At 41.2% G+C, this 20,397-nt stretch overlaps 1 long non-coding RNA gene across 1 annotated transcript; it reads left to right on the forward strand.

Annotated features, from left to right (window-relative positions):
• Nucleotides 1–14,515: 14,515 nt before the first annotated feature.
• LOC131221451 (uncharacterized) lies at nucleotides 14,516–16,494 on the forward strand. The gene is made up of 2 exons (XR_009159282.1): nucleotides 14,516–15,042; nucleotides 16,172–16,494. It is a non-coding gene; the product is annotated as an uncharacterized LOC131221451 (long non-coding RNA).
• Nucleotides 16,495–20,397: the final 3,903 nt, after the last annotated feature.

The raw sequence follows: 20,397 nt of genomic DNA on the forward strand, positions 1-20,397 counted from the left end.
TGTGGGTTGGAAGTGCTCAAACGAAAGGGAAAGAAGAAGAGCACTGCTGTGGAAGAAGGTTTCGAAGGGGTGGTGTGGGTGGTGCACGAAAATGGAAAGAGAAGTGCTTGGAGGGGTGATTTGAGTGAAGATGTTTGGGTTTGCTTAAGAAAAGGAGAGCTTGGAGTGATAGTTTGTGAAGGAGGGGGGCGTTAGGAGGGGTTTTAATCGACCCCACATGGATCAGTGGGCCACACAACACTCCAAAGGCGTCGGCCCGAGCTGGCCCGCTCGGCCTGGCCCGTTGACTGGCGAGGTCATCGCCGGTCTTTAGACATTCCGGCGATGACTCGCCGTTTGGGCGAGGTCCTCCTGGCCCCTAAGCTAAAAAATGATGTGGGTCCCCCTGGAATTGCCCCGATCGGGCCCTTAGTCCGATTTGACGCATACCGGGCCACTAGGAATAGAATCTGATACAGATTCGAGTTTACAGACATTTGAAGGACTGAGATGGGAAGATAAACCATCTAAACTCGTCAATGGACGGTCTAGAAGAGATTTTGGGTCGCTGTGTGTGATCAGGAATGAGCACAGACTCGATCTCGGCGATCGTTTTCAGTAAACTTTTGCCGATAGGAGCAACGGGAAAACATACACAAATTCTCTAATAAACTCGCACCCTCCTACACTAAGGTGGCGACAGCGTGCGGTGTGTGACCATAACCCAGTCCGGTTTAATCCACATCATGCTCGATACCAACTTGTAACGCCCTGAAAATTGGGGGTCGAGCATAACTCAGCTCCCGAGTTTCAAAACATCATTTATGCAACACATGTAATGATGAATGTATGTTGTCTACATTAGTGCATAAAACATGAGGTAGATTAAGCCAAAACTGCAAACATAACCCAGGGACAGGTCAAATATGCAAGCGGAAGACTAAAGACATATATATATCAATATAAGTCCCTGAGATATGTATGCTTTGCCAGGTCAATTTACAAGTGTTTGCCTCAAAATACAAGTATGAAAATGACATAAACCATTACAAAAATAGCCCTGAATCCCCGAAGCTCAAAACATGGCTCACTAGAACCCGCCTGAGAACAGCATAAAAGAAAATGCGGCCACATCAACCTCAAACTCCTACTCTGCCTCAGAAGCATCGCATCACCTGCAAGACAGAGTCTGGTTAGTGTGTACAACACCGTCCCGTAACGTGGGAGTGAGTGATCAACTCAGTGGAACAATAAAGCAAAGGTTAACATGTTATCAATTCGGTCAAGCAGTAATGATAAAGCAATACAATCAAACATGTCCTAATTACTCTTGTTAATGCAAGGATGTATGTAGAATGATGCATGCCCTCGCCTGCACTCCCTCAGCGTCTTCATCTTACGGTACGCATGACAACCTCCCGCAGTGCCAATAACTCCTACGCACATGCAACGCGGTGCATGAACATGATTACCAACTTGTTATTAGTCCTTTTCATACAGCAAGATTGGGAAGCTAAGGTACCTTCCTCATATCAATTTCCAAACAGTGATCCATTCTAGGGTCGTCAGTCCTAGGCCATCTCATACGATCATATGGTTCTAGGTCGCTGCAAAGGGCTCGTCACCAATCAATGCACGCCTATCATACCTTCGTTACTACTCTAAGGCTCGTCGCCTTAATGCAGTATTAAGGTATGCTCGAGGTCACTACAGGGCTCGTCACCAATCAATGTAGGCCGACAGCACGAATATAGTGTCTCATACCACTATAATCGGCTCACGAGTCTGGTGTGCTCACTAGTCACTATGGGGAGGCTCGTCACCCCAGCATAGGCCGACAGCTCGACCACGGTGTCCCATACCACCATGTCTGGCTTATGAGTCTTAGCGGATCGAGGTACCATGGTTAACGGGATTTGCACTGGTAAGTTTGGTACCTTAGGTTCAAGCAGTAGCGTCCAAACATGGTGAACATACAATAGGGCCAATCGGGTTACTTGACGAGCTCGACTAGTATGAGCGCATGTCAAGTTGATCGACATGAAGTGCATAAACACTCCGTGTGGCCTAACCACTGTCGACAACCGAAGTACGGCTCGGATTTGTCAGGCACGTCCCGTATGGCGAAACAACGTCAGCCACCAAATCGGTATCTGTTACTGATTGCCTGGACTATATCATAGTCCCAACCACATTCAATCATGATGAATATTCATATGAGACAATCAAAGCAGTAATGGATCCATAATTCAAATCATACAATCATATGAGCATGTTGTGAAGTGCAACACAAACATGATTTCACACACATTCATTTCATAAATAAAACAAACATCATAATGTAACGTACATGGAGGAAATCATACACATAATTAAGGTAACCGAGATTCGTATCTCAATCCTCATACAAGCACTCCTTAGTAACAACTAGCTCATTCAGACGTTTCTACAAACACTTAGACTACATACGTCATCATATATGTTGTATGTTGATTACACATGTATTAGACCAAATCCTTTCACTAGGGAGTTGCCCCGTATACCACACGCATGTACCCACGACGGATAATCATGGCATGCATGAATCCGGGTTCCATATTCATTTAATCATTTCCACAAACACTTGGGCTACACACTTTAACATATATAACGTATATTGGCCGTGATGTGATTTAGGGCAAGTCCTTTCGCTAAGGAGTTGTCACATATATAACAAGCATATATCCACGACAAATACTCATGTTAGGCACAGATCCAAATTCCATACATATTCAAACATCTCAACATATTCATAGAATATACTATATTCAACATAGTTCATATATGATTGTAAAGCGAAACAGACGACTCATTTTGCATGTGAAATAGCACCCACGTCAATTATAAATCATTAACCGACATTGAAAGCCTTGAAAACTATAACCTATACATTTATAGTCCGCACCTTACGCCGTTAGACACATAACGGGTTCAGTTTAGACACTAAGTCCTCATCTACGGCACCAGAATAACCTATAACAGGGAATAGGTTAGCTATTCTATCATCTGTTCTGTTTGATTCGCTACAATAGGTTAGGGTTAGGATTCCTTACCCAAGTACGTTGTCAGAAATGCCAGATTTGCGATACGGACATGGTAAACAAGTGCATGGAGCGATGGGATGGAATCCCGAGAAGAAGCGCCTACTCTCTCTCTCTTTCTCTCTCTTTTCCTCTCTCTCTCTCTTAGCTAAGATTTAGGAAATTCGTATGGAATAGAGAGGGAGGGATATAAGGTCTTCATATAGGCTTAACATTAATGAAAATAGCCCCAGGGCCAAGGTATACTTATATTATAACCAAATGGGGTCTGTTCCGATCCAACGGAGCATTTTTGGAGGTCCTTTTTCTGAGTGTGGTCGGACTTAAGCTCACTAACCATGGATCTTGGTCAGGCTGAGTTTTCATACCAATCGGATTTACAGATCAGCCGTGACGGACCACTCTCAATTCAACGGTCACCGAAACTCGATCAGGTCCACCGGCACTTGAACATGTCTGGGCCATCTTCCCTGATCCGAGGGTGAAATTGGGTTAAAATCCAACGGTCAAAGTGCTTAGAATCGGCGCACAAGCGACGTGACTCAGATTTCATAAATTATATTTAATTTCTAAATAGATTCACCTTTCTCACACTCTTCACTCCGGACTCAAGGAAATCGTCTCAGGACATCATCTGGACTTGATTTTCGAGGTGATTGTCAAGTCCAACTAGGCGGTCATAATTGTCTAAGTTTATCGCTATCGGACTTTCAACGTGCGGTCCAGGTCCGAAACAAAGTTTCACGATGCTCCCAAGAGCAACTGGGTTTAGAGATTGATCCTAGATTTCTAGGTAATGTAACATTAGCGGTCCTACTCATTTTGGGTCTTGTAGTTCATATTTAAAGTGGTTCAAGCTAATTTTACTGATTGTTCAGTTTAGTACTTAACCAAATTCTACCCTAATTATGGCAGAATACGATCCTAGGGCCATTCTATGCCCCACTTTTGGCACTTCTAGTTATTATATTAGTTTAATTATTTTTCTACTAGTTTATCATTAAGTTTAACCTGTCTCCACCAAATTTCATGAGATTTCGTGCTGTAGAAAAATTCTCAAAATTCCAGAAGCAGCAGCTGTCCAACAAGTGATTTTCGGATAGTTGTCACAACAACCTACTTTAAACTATATTAAATATTTTATTATATTTTTCACATATTTTTATATAAAACTAGACTCATTTATCTTCAATCTAGTTTTTGAATCACCTAAATCGGAGTTATAACGAGGGAGATATGATTTTTCAAAGTTGAAAAAAATGTGTAAAAAAATGTAGAAAATGGGCTGCCCAATCCGTTGTACGGACGAGGCCTTGCCAAACGGCGAGCCCCTCGCCGGTCACTAGACATATGGGCGAGGGCTCGCCTCAGGGGCGATGTCCTCCCCCCCCACCCCGGGGTTGTCGGAAACATGTGGGACCCACCCCGGGTCCCCCCGAATTGAGTCGTTTGGGCCCACGAGTCCGTGTGAGGCATTTTCGGGTCCAATTTACAAACTGGAATGATTTTATTAGACATGTAATATATGATTTTGGGGTAGGAGATTCTAATCTATCCAACTAACATATTTATTTTGTTAGATGCTAAAATTTTAAGTGTCAAAAACCCATTTCGTCCATTTATTTACTATTTATGATAAGTTTTAGTTTTAGTATTGTACTTCATCATTTATACCCTAGGATTGGTATGTATTATGAATGTTCTTAGAAAAATTTAAAGAATAGGATAGTGAAAGGCGAAATTTTGAAGGAAAAGGGTTAAAAAGGGACTTTACGCTTTGGGATTGAGCTTTGAGAGTGTTATGGTTGACCCATTGCCTAAGGACGTCTAACTCTAGGTTGGTAAAAATCTGGGGTGTTACATTGTGATCCTTCACTTCTATAAGCATTCAAAGCTCTTATTTAATGAAGAACATGAACTCGTGCCTTCTCTGGAGTACAAAGACCGAACTAATAGGAATATCCTTGGTTCTTTAATACTCTATAGCATTCATAGGTTGAATCCCTTGGGAAATACACTCATTCGATAACAGATAGTGGGTCACCGAAATTCCACCGGGAGGAATGCGGTAGCTTTTGGATCGATACGGGTTAAGTTACATGTGTCACAACTCTCCCCTCCAAATAAAAATTTTATCCTCAAAATTTACAGAACAGACAAGGGAAGAGGAAACATCATATATAAGTCAAGGCACAATCAGTTTATATAAGGATGGGGATAATGCTCTCTAAGCTCAACCTTACACTCCCAAGATGCCTCACCAACACTATGGTGACCCCTATTAAACCTCAGATCCTGGATCAGAAAGGATCGAAACTAGGATACCTTGCAACCTCACCATCTCACCAATGACTAATCCAACAAGATGGTCCTAATGCCTGGTTGCTTGAATCGTTGGCGACAACTGACGACTGAGGGTCCTGCAGAGCTGCATAAAACCTGCCTTAGGTCTGTTGGGGAGGTGTATGTCCCCTCTAAAGAGGTTGTTGCTGCTGAAAATAGGGACACTCATGCTTACGATGCCCCGTCGCACCACATCTGAAGCAAACGCCCGTAAACAGTTTCTTTGGTGGTGCTGAAGGTGCTGCTGGCGCTTGAAAGGATGGACGGTTCCTGTGCCTTTGAGGCCGTCGACGTTGTTGCTGCTGAAAACTATCAGAGGAGACCTTCCTCTTCTAGTCTCCTCATGGTCATGAACCCTCTGCGAATCGTTCCTTTCTGTCTCGTAAATCTGGGCCCTCTGAACTACTTGCTTAAAGGTCGGGAGCATGTGTTCGACGACACATCTCCTGAGGACAAAACGTAAGCCATTCTCAAAACAGTCGGCCTTCCGCCCCTCATCATCAACCAAATACAGCGCAAACCTCGATAGTGCCATAAAATGGGCCACGTACTTGCCACGGACATATCCCCTACACTAGAGTATCGAACTCTAATGCTCTCTAACGATGAATGTGGTCGGGAAAATACCATTGCTCGAATCGATCAATAAAATCCTCCGATGTCTAAACAAAATCAGGCCCTGCAACATGGGTAACGGAGGTCCACCAGTGCTTAACCTCACCCTGGAGAAGAAATATGGCTAACCGGACTCGCTGTTGGGTCGTACATGCCATCGTATCAAAAATCTTCTCTACCTCGAAGTGCCATCCCTTGGCTGTTGTTGGGTCTGGCTTGCCCTGGAAACGCGGTGGATCAAACTATCAGAACTCTCGAAGAAGGGCGCTCGCGTGTTCCTGCTCTGCCTAGGCTGGCAAAACAATAGGGTGTCTGTCTTGCCCCTAAAAGGCGGTTGTCACAGCCTGCAACACCTGCTGTAACTGGGAGACACTCATAGGTATGGTTGGATCCGCAATGGCCTTGGGTAAAGGAGCGGCATCCTCAGGCTGGGGAGCAGGGGTCTCGGGTGATGGAGCGGAAGTTGCTAGAATCGTTCTCCTGGGCGGCATGTCCTATAGGAAAGAATAAAGGTGCCTATCATCCTTGAGAACTCTTGAAGGCACGTACGTTAAGAGTCTATAACAGAAGATCGCTAAGTTATTCGAACTCGGGACCTAATTATTCTAAGTTCTCGACAATCATAGAGTGTAGGGTAGCTATCACCACACTAGGAACCTACATTTAGGCACACCGGTTAAGGTCCCACTGTCACGCTCCAAACTCGGAGACCGGGCTCACAAAATTTCTAATCGCCGAATCCGGTGCCGACAGCCTCCATAGTGCCCCATTCTTGGCTTCCAGTGTGCATACACCAGGTTCCAATCTTGGGATCCTACAAGGAGGATTTTTAAGATCAATTTGTCTCATAAGAAGCATAACCACAAGTATACCCAAATCACAAAGACAACATCATCATCATATATCTACTAATATAAACATTTGAGTATAATACTGAAAGGAAAATACATAAATCGAAAATCAAGCACCAGAAGACCGCTGCACACTCCAAGCTCAACACTACTGCAACCTAACATCACCTGCACGCATCTATCGTGCATAAGCTTATAGAAAGCTTAGAGGGTGGTGTAAGTGTGTGCACAAGGTAAGTGCCAAGTATTCAATATAATGCCATAATCATACAATATCAAAGATTCTGGTAAGATCATGAATCATACAATATTAGAGTAAGCGAAAATACTTACAAGTCCATGAGTCAAACAATATCAGAGTATGCAATATAGATCAACTATGCAAATGAGGAGTCATAAAGAGAGTTACATATCAGAGGTCGAGGATGCAATGTAATTTATAATTCCTGATGAGTTCATGAATACTGTCAGTCGTATCTAGACCATATAAATGCAGAAACACAGTAATCCAAAATGTGATATGCCGCGGGCGTAATGTAATATATGATGCGAAGCAACCCAGCGAGTGAAAAAGACCTCCTTACCCACCTGCCAGTAGTATACTAATGCCTACCCGGCTCGTCGATAGCGGATCCATTTGGGAGCTGGTCAAACTCAGCCTAGTTTACAACCCCCTCACTCTGGCGGATAAGGCTACACTCCATCCCAACCGACCATGACACAGTGGGAGAGGTGACCTCCTGGTATTCAGCACTCGGGCGCTCATGTATCCACTCAGTCTCGACGTTGGGGCGTCTCCTGGCCACGGACATCCAAAGTGCCCAAATACTTGAACCAAACATTTCCGGTGTCCTATCCAGCCATCCACCGACATGCCTGTGGAGGCTACGACCCTGATGTCACTAGGCCGTAAAGTAATCACAACACACAATGTAAGATGCATGAGTCATACAATCCAGTCATGCATCAATCCTGCGCATACCGTGCGCTCATGTGAGATAACCTCCGCCTATCAGGGAGTCTCATAACAACCTGCCCAATGACATATGCAATGGTCAACCACATCTCATAACAATCATGCAGATGATGCGTATGGGCATGTATCATGATGCTATGCTGTCACATACTCATAATCGGTATCAATAACCGGCATCGACAATCGACCTCGACAATGTGGACATTTAACCAACATTGCCCCCAAGGAATGGCCCACATAGAGCCTAACATATAGTGGACCCATGGCCTCACACAAGGGCCAAATATACAACACCATGGGCCTCACTCAAGAGCTTAATACACATCACGATGGGCCTTTCACATGGGCCTAACATACATTACAATGGGCTCCATCGCCTGGCCCTCAAATGCATCACAATGGGCCTCATCACATAGGCCTCATATACATCACATTGGGCCTTAAACACGGGCTGAATACACATCACAACGGGCCTCAAATACGGGCCGCATATACATCACATTGGGCCTAGACAATCGGTCTCGATATCTGGCATCGACAATCGGAATCGGCCTCAATAATCGGTACCAATAATCAACATCGATAATCAGCCTATAAGCAAGGCAGGGCACATATATGGACAGTCGATCGAACCATAATATAAAGATCGTCCCTCGGCCGTGGTTATATCAAACTCGATAGCGCGAAAGCATCCGTCTATGGTGAATGGGGCTCAATGATTAGGGTTAACCTACGAGAGAATGATGAGGAAGGGCTTAAAAAGGCCTAAGGAAAGGTCACAATGTGGGCGTCCAACCATCATTGCCTATCAATGTGGACCTTTAACCAACATTGCTTCCAAGGAATGACACTCACAGGGTTAATCGTATAATGGGTCCACGGTCTCACACAAGGGTCTAATACACATCACCATGGGCCTTGCTTTATGGGGCATATACGTATCACATTGGGCCTCACTTATGGGCCAATGTATATAACATCGGGCCGTATCAATGGGTCGAATCAAATGGGCCGGTACAAATGGATCAAATCAATTGAGTCGAGTCAATGGGCCGAATCAAATGGGCCAAGTCAATTAGGTCGATCAAATAGGCCAAGTCAAATGGGCCAAATCAAATGGGCTAAGTCAATTGGGTCGATCAAATGGGCCGATACAAATGGGCCGAAACAAATGGGCCGATACAAATGGGCCGAAACAAATGGGCCAAATCAATTGGGCCGATCAAATGGGCCGAGTCAATGGGCCGAATCAAATGGGCCAATACAAATGGTCCGAATCAATGGGCGGAATCAAAGGGGCCGATTCAAATGGACCGAATCAATCGGCTGAATCAAATGGGCCGATACAAATGGGCCGAATCAAGTGGGCCAAGTCAATTGGGTCGATCAAATAAGCCAAAAACAATGAGCCAAATTAAATGGGCCAAGTCAATTGGGTCGATCAAATGGGTCAATACAAATGAGCCGAATCAAATGGGCTAAGTCAATTAGGCCGATCAAATGGGCCAATTCAAATGGGCCGAGTCGAATGGGCCAAATTAAGGGGTCAAGTCAATTGGGTTGATCACATGGGCCGATACAAATGGGCCGGTACAAATGGGCTAAGTCAATTGGGCGGAATCAAATGAGCCGATACAAATGGGCCGAAATTAAAGGGGCCGAATCAATAGGCCGAGTTAAATGGGCCAAGTCGAATGGGCCGAGTTAAATGGGCCTAGTCAAGTGGGTCGAATCAAAGGGGTGATTCAAATTAGCTGAATCAATCGGCCGAATCAAAGGGGCCAATTCAAATGGACCGAATCAATCGACCGAATCAAATGGGCCAAGTCGAATGGGCTGAGTCGAATGGGTCGAGTCAAATGGGCCGATCAAATGGGCTGAGTTAAGTGGGCCGTTCATCCATAGTTAGAGATCATTATAGAGCCTAAAAAAATGAATCATATCCAAGGATCATCTGGAACATGCCACAAATGACAGTGGTGATAATAATTCCCACAGTTAAAAATTTAGAGGGCCCACCATAGCATTTATTTCCCATCCAAACTGTTCATAAGGTCACAAGGACCTGAACAGGGGAGGGAAAACAAATATCATATTGATTCAAAACTTTTGTAACCCAAAAGGGGTTTCAATGGTGGACGTTCAATCCCACTGTTTTAGCAGTGTGGTCCACTTGATACAAGATCTGTCTTATTTTTAGTCTCAAGCCTTGAGATGAGTCTGTCAAATGGATGGACAGTTTAGATATAACGCATACACTAGCGGGCCCCACAGAATTGCTGGTGTCATGGGGCCCATTGATGGATAGTATAGATGCAATACATGCATCAATCGGTTGGACTGTGTAGATACAGTACATACATCGTGGTGGGGCCACAACTGGCACCGTCCACACGGACAGTGCAGATGAAACACATATATGCAGGTGGGGTCCACGAGCGTGGCCAGTGGCCAGCGAGACAGATGGATGGACTTTAGGATGGAAAAACGTCCATCCTAGTGGGGCGCTGACCGTCCAGCAGATGGACAGTCAGATACCACCAAGTGAATGGACGGTTGGGATGAAAAACATCCATCAAGGTGGTGTAACATGGCACCGTCCAGATGGATGGTGCAGATGCACTTCAACAGCTGCGGTGGGTCCCACCAGAATTTGCTGACGTCAACCTCATAGCAGCCAGCGTTGTGAGGTACACCATCCAATCCGCTCGTCAGGTGGATCCCACGTACGTGGCCCACCTACTGTATATACGCCATTCAATCAGTTCATCAGGTGGGTCCCACAGGATCGATGGATGGTGTGGATTTTATTCCATGCTACAGCAGCCAAGCTGCTGCCACGTGGGATGGGTCCCACGTACGTGGCCTCCTCCACATATATATGTGTGTATTTATTATATATTATATATATATATATGTTATATTTGTTATTATTATTTTTATTATCATTTTTTTTAAAACTCCAGCATCCAGCGTCCCTGGAATAAACGAACGGCTGGGTGTATACATGCATTATGGTGGGCTCCATACGCTGCCATGGTGGGGTCCACGTGCTGCACTCAGTAGGTCACCAAGGTGGGCCCCACGTCCTCTTCATGGATAGGGTGGATCTAGAACACGTACATCAGCGTAGGATCCACAACACCAGCATCGTCCAAACTGTCTAGATGGTGTGGATATTGCGTATATCATGGTGGAGACCCACCGTCCCAACCAGGAATAGTGTGGATCTTGTGGGCCACGCCCATCACAAGAGAGAGAGAGAGAGAGATCGGTGAGAAGGGGAGGGACCCCGCCACTATGGGCCCTCCCCATACAATGCATACATCATGATGGGTCCCACAACAAGTAGTCCCTAAATAAAATAAAATCTAACAGTCAATCACCCACCTATCGGCCTTCTTCTTGCTCCCTTGGACTCCTATGCTCCTTACCTTCACTTTTGATGGTGGATGATGGAGTTTTAATGGTGGGGATGAGAGATTGGGTGGTAGAAAAGTGGGCCACACTTAGTATTTGGGAGAGAGCTTGGACATTGGAATTTTGTTGCTTAGGAAATGAGTTTTTTTTTAGAAATGAGAGAGAGAAATAATGGATTAAAGGGATGGATGGAGTGGTTGTTGTAAGGAAAAGGGATGGAGAGGTATGGGCGTGTTTGAATTTTTATAAAAGAGGGATGGGTAAGGGAGAGAGATAGTTGACTTGTGAAAAAAGGAGAGATGAGTGTTGGTACTTGAGGTATGGTGTGTACTTGATTGATTGATTGATTGATTGACGAGACATGTTGTAGAGATTTTCTTGAAATTCGCAACGTGCGGCATTTTCCTCGAAATGAATGTGAGCCCGCATCTTCTAGCCTGGGTATCGGATTGGTGCATGAGTCACGACGTTGGAACCATGGTGACAGTGCGGTCACTAGGGTATAAGTTTCAGGTCGAGCCAACTTCGGTATGTAGGTCTTGGCTTAGGATCGTGTGCAAACACCGGATACAGGTTGAGGGTTAGCGGAATTTGACCGGGAGGACAGTGGAAGCTTATGGAGACAGTGCACGGCCCAGGATACAGTCTTACAACTCTAACCCACAGTCCTAAGATTGAAACCTGGTGTAGGCATACCGGGGCCGAGAATGGGGCACTACGGAGGTCGTCGGCATCGGATTCGGTGATCGAGAATTTTGTAAGCCCGGCCTCCGAGTTTGGGGCGTGACACTCGGGAGAGTATCTCTCCATAAATTTTCGTACATATCTTCGGGGTCATGGGATTATTTATTAGACCACTTGTTCTGATACTCCACAACAGAATGAGGTGGCTGAATGAAGAAATCGCCATATTGTTGAAACTGCCAACACTCTGCTGACAGCTATGAGTGTTCCTCATTCTTTCTGGGTGGAAGCTGTGATGTATTCAGTTTACTTAATTAACCGGATGCCAACCAAAGTTCTGAATAGTAAATCTCCCTACTTCGTTCTCACTGGTTTACTCCCTACATATTTCACATTTCGTGTTTTGGTTGTGTATGTTATGTTTACCCGGCATCATGAGAACGTAACAAACTCTCCCCAAAATTAGTCGAATGTATGTACTTGGGATTTGGAGAAACTCAGAAGGGTTTTCGATGTTACGATCCGGTCTCTCGTCGTGTTCAGGTGTCACGACATGTTGTTTTTCTTAAGCATATTGTCTTTCATTCATCTGTTCCTCCTTCGCACGCACCAAACTCTCTTGGTCTTACCGCTTTTCCTGACATTCCTTTTGCCTCGAGTACACTCTCTCGTCCATTGCAGATTTACTCACGACGACCACGTACAGATCCACCACCTATTCCTCTCCCTACTGTACCTGTTGCTGATCCAGAACCCACCTTGATATGTCGTTCCGCTTGTGTCCATCGACAACCTGATCACTTGATATACTCTATGTCTACCATGAATGCTACTGTAGATGCTGCATCTATTCCTACTTCATACACTCAGGCAGCCACTCATGATTGTTGGAAGAAGGTTATGACAGAGGAACTTGCAGCATTGAATGATAATCATACGTGGGACATTGTCACTCGACCCACTGACCAACAATTAATTGGTAGTAAATGGATTTATTCTGTAAAGCTTAAGTATGATGGTTCATTGGATCGATACAAGGCTCAGCTTGTAGCTGAGGGATACAAACAGGAACACGGAATTGATTATGATGAGACATTCGCTCCTGTGGCCAAGATGAAAACTGTTCGCACTCTTCTGGCAATGTCATCCGTTCGTTTTTGGCCACTTGCTCAGATGGATGTGAAAAATACTTTTCTTCATGGACGTATCCAAGAAACAGTATATTTGAAATCTCCTCCTGGCTCTTTAATCCCTGTTATGTCGCCTAAAGGAAGATTTGTACGGCCTCAAACAAGCACCTCGGGTATGGTTCTAACGCTTTTACGATGTTGTTACGGGTGTTAGCTTTACTCAAAGTAGTCATGACCTATCCTTATTTCTACACACCACTGATCGCGGAATTGTCATTGTTCTCGTATATGTTGACGACCTACTCCTGACTGGTAGCGTTGCTACTGACATCTTGGCATTAAAGGAAGTTTTGAAATCATCCTTCAAGATGAAGGACCTCGGCCATCTAACATACTTTCTTAGGCTTGAATTTTCACGTTCTCAATGTGGGATCATGGTCAGCCAGCGTAAATATACCAAGGATCTTCTCGCTTTGACTTCATTAATGGATCAGAAGACTGTTCAGACTCCTTTAGAACTTAACGTTCAATATGGCCGTAACGATGGTAATCTTCTTGCGCAGCCCACATTATACTGCCGTTTGGTTGAGAGTCTGATTTACTTAACAATGACTCGCCCTGATATTGCCTACGCTGTCCAAGTGGTCAGCCAATTTGTTTTTGTTCCTCGCACTCTTCATATGACTACGGTGTTGCGCATCCTACGGTACCTACGTGAAACTCTAGATCGATCACTATTCTTTTCCTTCACAGCAACTCAGGACCTTCGCGCTTATTCGGATGCTGACTGGGCTGGTTGCGCTATCACATGAAGATCTACCACTGACTACTGTGTTTTTCTCGGAACTTCTCTCATCTCTTGGAAGAATAAGAAGTAGGCCACTATTTCTAAATCAAGTACAGAGGTCAAGCATCGAGCGATGTCAGTTGCTTGTAATAAACTTGTTTGATTACGTGGACTTCTTTCTAACTTGGGCGTTCATCTACAGAATCCTACTCCACTACATATAGATAATCTAAGTGCTATTCAGGTTGCCTCTAACCCTGTTTTTCATGAACGGATAAAGTATATTGAAGTTGACTGTCACTTCATCCGAGAGAAGTTTCAGTCTAGGGTCATTTCTCTTCCACATATTGCATCCCATGATCAGATTGCAGATATTCTCATGAAATTCCTCACTTCCGCATGTCACTCATTTCTAGTTGACAAGCTATTACTTGTCGATGACCAGCATTAGTTTGAGGAGGGATGTTAGATAGGCCACATGGCCATATGCTTTGTATACCTTGTATAGCCACATGCCTTGTATAGCTAATTTCCATGTATAGATAAATGATTCTGTTTTTATCATTTACCTTGTATAGATGATTGTAGATCTCTATATATTCAACCCTTTAGGGTTGTCTCAAATATAAGAAAACCAAAGGAGGATTGTCTTCTCTTTCTTGTGCTTGCCCTGTAGTGGGAATTATTGGGCCATGATGCACCAGGATGTGCCCTTCATAATAGAACACAATTACATTGTCAATGTAAGAGCTTGATAACTAAGTTAAATATTAGCATTTAGCTTTAGATCATTTCTAGTAAGGACTTATTTGGCAATCTGGGATTCGAGGCATCTGGAATTGGATTCCCAAGTAAAACTCCCTTTTCAATTCATCAAGAGGCTAATATTCCAGCTTAAAAGTCAAGGTTTATGTGCTATTTTGTTGATATAATTTAGAAAATTTTCTGCATCAGTATGCAATCATTCTTCAAAGCATCTTCTTTTATCAGATGTTATCAGTTGTTCTTTCTCTTTATTCAATTTCTTTAGTGCTATTCAATTTTTTCTCATGCCTCATCTTGAAATAAGGTTTTTCTAATGGAGTTATTTTGTTATAGCCAGGGAGTTCATCATGTTTCAGAGGATTTTGTTGCCAAGCAATTGAGGTCCATGCTTTCTGATATGTAGGTTGATATGGTAAGTGACAAGCACTTAAAAGAAAGTTATGATTAGATGGCACTTAAAGCTACTTCCCATATCCAATACCATATTATCTTTGTTGGATTTATCTCAATGCAATCCCACTTTTGCTCTGCAACTATCAACACATAATACTTGTAATTTTTTTTTATTGGTTTTGGCATCTAATGTAGATATATAGATTTAAAGGATTTTAAAATCTTAAAGTTGTTTTTTTATATACAATTTACTATAAATAGTGCCAGCTGAGCAACATAGAACAACTTGTAAATTGAATCGTTTTTATTTATTATTATTTTTTTTGTTGCAAATTTGAGAGCAATCTCTGCAGATAAGCAACTGCATCATAAGTTGTTTGTCATATACAATTTACTGTAAATAGTGCCAGCTGAGCAACATAGAACAACTTGTAAATTGAATCGGTTTTTTTTTTTTTTGTGCAAATTTGAGAGCTATCTCTACAGATAAGCAACTGTATCATAATTTGGGTAGAAACATGCAGTATCTGGTTCTATCTGTGGGACATGCATCTTTAAACTGGGTTTGTTTAAACCATACCGGCATACCCACAATCTCGAAGGTTACAACTATGTATATAGCTTTTTAGGAAAGATGCAGTTTTAGTAGTATAAAATTCTAGGTACTCTCGTTTCTTTTTCATAGAGGAGCTTCAGAGAAATTTGTTGTTACCAACTTAGAAATCGATAGCAGAGACAGATTATCCTTCTCATCTCCAGGTCATTTTGTTTCTTAAATCATAAGCTCCTTTAATATTTGATAAGGATCCTTATGTGATGGTTTTATTAAGAAAACATAATTCATTTGCAGCTGAAACATTTATATGTTGAGGGTAAATTAGAATCCATCAGCAGGTACCTGTAGTATTTAAGCATTTAAACTTGACATTTTTCAATGATGGATATTAGTGCAGTCATTTGTAAAAGTATATCTGTGTTGATTATTTATTTTTCGTTTCCAATCAGTTATTTTCACAATAAAGAATTTTAGGTAAATCTTTACCTATACAAGATGTTTTATCTATGACTTCTTTCCAACTGCATAACTAAGATGGATCTCATTTCTGAATTATTTCCTTTTTTAATTTTTATTTTTATTTTTGTTTTAGGTTGCAGTTGAACACAACATTGAGCATGCAACAAGAAAATAGATTGAAGCAGATGGGTGCAATGGTGAGGAATGTTTGTTTGTAACTAGAAAGACTGAAGATGAATGAGCAGAGGGAAATGTTAGCAAAGACTACAGTGGGAAAAATGTCTATAGAGCAGTTAATCTGATCTGTAGCACAAGGCAGCTCTCAAACTTGTGCAGAAAGCAACAGGAAGCAGAACTTTGCTTAGTGTTATTTGTGTCTGTTTTGTTAGTTTAAATAGACGGTAACTATTTGTTGGTATTGTGTTTTTATGCTTAGTGTTATTTGTGTGTGTAGTATTTTGAAAAGCCTCTTCTCTAAGACTAGAGAAATGTGGGTTTCGGCTTGCAAAACTGAAAAACCGCACCTCGAACACACTTTTATAGTGTATTTACCCCTGAAAACTATTTGCAATTTACTACGTAAAACTATTTGCGGTTTAGCGCTTGAAAACTATATTTTTCCAAAAAACATCCAAAAATGAAAATGAAAAAGCAATTACCGAGGCGGAAAGATAGCAAATTAATTACTTAAAGATAGGCTTAAGGTGCGTTACGATGTCGCTATCTTTAAGGCGATATTTGTACTCAACCGGTGATTAAATCAATTTGTCTTTTCAACAATGACATCCTTCAATTTCAAATTCAAATGATGCTCCCTTTATTAAGAGGCAGCACCATTCACAATTGTATGGTCACCAATAATTACCAAAAACTACACCCCTTTTCCTAATTTTTTTTAAAAAAAAATTAAAAATCATTTCCTTCTTATTTTGAAAAAACCCAACAATCTCCCACTATTTTTCAAAATACAAAGGTAAAATATGTGCATAGGAGAAGGTGTCTTATGAACTTGAACTTTCACTTAGTGTAAACAAATCAAAGTCGAATTAGAATCCTTAGCAACTATGGTCTTGAATTAAGTATTCTATATGACACAACTAGACATGTCATACACATATATTTCAATTGCCATGTGTTCTAAAATTATAACACATTAACTGCCTTGTGCTCTGTCCTGGATTCATGAGTTCATGAGAGTAGCCAAAAAACTCTCGAACATTAAGAAGCGGCCCCACTTCCAATACTCATATAGACGAGTCCTTATGAATACCCCTGTAACTATAGTACCCTTGAAAGAACTCATTAAGAGCAGTAGCTCATCCCCCTTTTTATCATTATGGGTACCTAACATTATACATACATTCATGAATGAAACAGATAGAAAACGTACAGTGTTGCTTCAGCCACTTTCTGTGAGGTACTTTGTCCATTGAACCTATTAACTTAGGTTGGGTTTCACTCATCCGGTGTCTTTGAAATTAACTTAAGTCTCATTCCTCTTGATGTTCTACTGACAACATCACTTACCAGTCCCTTGGCGAACGGGTCCCCTAAATTTTGCATAGATCGCACATATTGTATTGTTATAATATCGTCACCAAGTAGTTGCCGCATAAAACTATGCCTTAAACTAATATGTCTAGATTTTCGATTATAAGTCTTGTTATATACTTTTCATATTATCACTTCACTATTACAGTAGATAGACATCGGTGGTAAAGGCCTTACCAATAATGGTATTTCTAATAACAGGTTTCTTAACCATTCTGCTTCTTTACTACTAGCTGCCAAAGCTATAAATTTAGATTCCATGGTAGTGTGAGATATGCAAGTTTGTTTCTTGGATCCGTAAGAAATAACAGTTCCTCCAAGTGTAAAAATTCATCCACTGATAGACTTAGATTCATTAGAATCAGTGACTCAACTTGCATCACTATACCCTTCAAGTACACTAGGGTAACCAGAAAAATGTAAATCATAGTTAATAGTTTTTCTCAAGTATCTGAATACTCTAGAGACAGTATTCCAATTATCTAAACTTGGATTACTTGTAAACCTACTCAATTTACCTACTGTAACAGTAATGTTAGGTCAAGTAGAAATCATAGCATACATAAGACTGTTAATCACCTTGGAATACTCTAACTGAGATACACTATGACCTTCATTTTTAATTAACTTGATATTAGAATCAAAAGAAGTAGAAACTGGGTTTTTATTATAGTGATCAAACATTTTAAGTATCTTTTCAATATAAGTTATACCATCATTGTTTCTTAAAAACTTGATACCTAAAATTACATTAGCTTCACCCATATCCTTCCTATCAAAACTAGATGATAAGAATCTTTTAGTGTTATTTATAACTTCTAAACATGTACCAAAGATTAGCATATCATCTACATAGAGACATATAATTACTCCTTTATTATCAGAGAATTTTGAATATACACATTTATCAGATTCATTAATCTTAAAGCCATATGAGGTGACTACTTTATCGAATTTTTCATGCCATTATTTAGGTGCTTGTTTAAGTCCATATAATAATTTGATCAATTTACACACTTTATTTTCTTATCCTGGAATTATAAAACCTTTTGGTTGCTCCATATAAACCTCTTCATCGAGGTCACCATTTAGAAAAGTTGTCTTCACATCCATCTGATGGATTTCTAACTTATGAATGGATGCTAGATAAACTACAACTCGGATAGTTGATATCCTTGTTACTAGAGCATAAGTATCGAAAAAATCAATACCTTCTTTTTGTGTAGATCCTCTATCTACTAATCTGGCTTTAAACCTTTCTTTAGTTCCATCTGGTCTTAATTTTCTTTTGAAAATTCATTTACAGCTTATTGGTTTTGATCCTGGGGGTAAATCCACAAGTTTCCATATTCCATTTTGCAATATAAAATCCATCCCATCGTTTAGAACTTCCTTCCAAAAGGAAGCATCTTGGGATCTAAGAGCATCATCTATTGTTATTGGATCATTTTCTATGTTACAAACTAACATGGTTTCCTTTGTTATGTTATCTTTATCTCCTTCTATTAGCAAAAGGTAGAAGTCGAGTCCAAAAGATGTACCTTTTCTAATTTTGTTGGTCCTTCTAGGTTCTATGTCCTCTTTATCGAGACTGCCGATATCTTGATCAGGTATTTGAGAACTACTGCTTGTACTAGGATCTTGAGGTCTTGTCTCTTTTCTAGAAGAGAATGAGTTTTCATAAAACTCGGCATCTCTAGATTCTATTATAGTGTTTATCGGGATCGTATGATTAGACTCTACAACTAGAAACCTATAAGCCTTACTATTTTGTGCATATCTTATGAAAATACACTCAAGAGATCTCAACCCTATCTTGGGCCTTTTAGGATCAGTAAGCCTAACTAAGGCTCTACAACCCCATACCTTGAAGTATGAGATGTTAGGAATCGTATTCTTCCATAGTTCATATGAAGTCTTACAAGTCTTAGAGTGAGGTATCCTATTAAAGATAGACAGTCAATAAGGCTTCTCCCCAAAATCTTAGACTTAAACTTGCATTATTGAGCAAAGAGAGTTTACCATGTCTATGAGAGACCTGTTTTTCCGTTCTGCTATCCCATTTTGTTGGGGGTGAATAGGGAGCTGTAATTTGGTGAATTATACCATGAGTTTTACAAAACTCCGAGAATTCTAAGGATAGATATTCTCCTCCCCTATCTGACCTTAGAATTTTAATCTTTCGGTCTAATTGGTTCTCAACTTTTGCCTTGTATATCTTGAATTTTTGTAGTGCCTCATCTTTATTCTTCAATAGGTATACTAAGGTATAACGGGAGAAATCATCTATAAAGGTTATGAAGTACCTCTTTCCCCCTCTTGTTATTAAACCACTCATTTCACATATGTCACTATGAACTAGGTTTAGGAGTTGTGATTCTCTTTCCACCCTTGGAAACGGTTTTCTAGTTATTTTGGATTGTACACAAATACTACATTTGTCATTAGGTTTTGTATACTTAGGGATTAGATTAAGATTAGACATATTATCCATACTACGATAACTAATATGTCTTAATCTAGCATGCCAAACATCATAAGAATCAAACATATAAACGGAAGAAAAATTTTCATTTATGAGGTTCAATTTGAACATTCCATTAGATACATAACCCTTCCCTACATATACCCCATTTTTAGACACAATTAATTTATCAGATTCAAATAAGAGTCTGAATCCAAACCTAGTTGTAGACTAGTTGATATAAGATTCCTCCTAATATCTGGTACATGTAGCACATCGTTCAGAGTAAGGACTTTTTCGAAAGTTAGATTAAGATGTACATTTCCTTTACCTACAACCTTAGA

Source organism: Magnolia sinica, chromosome 12, assembly GCF_029962835.1.
Source record: "Magnolia sinica isolate HGM2019 chromosome 12, MsV1, whole genome shotgun sequence".
NCBI classification, from domain to species: domain Eukaryota; kingdom Viridiplantae; phylum Streptophyta; class Magnoliopsida; order Magnoliales; family Magnoliaceae; genus Magnolia; species Magnolia sinica.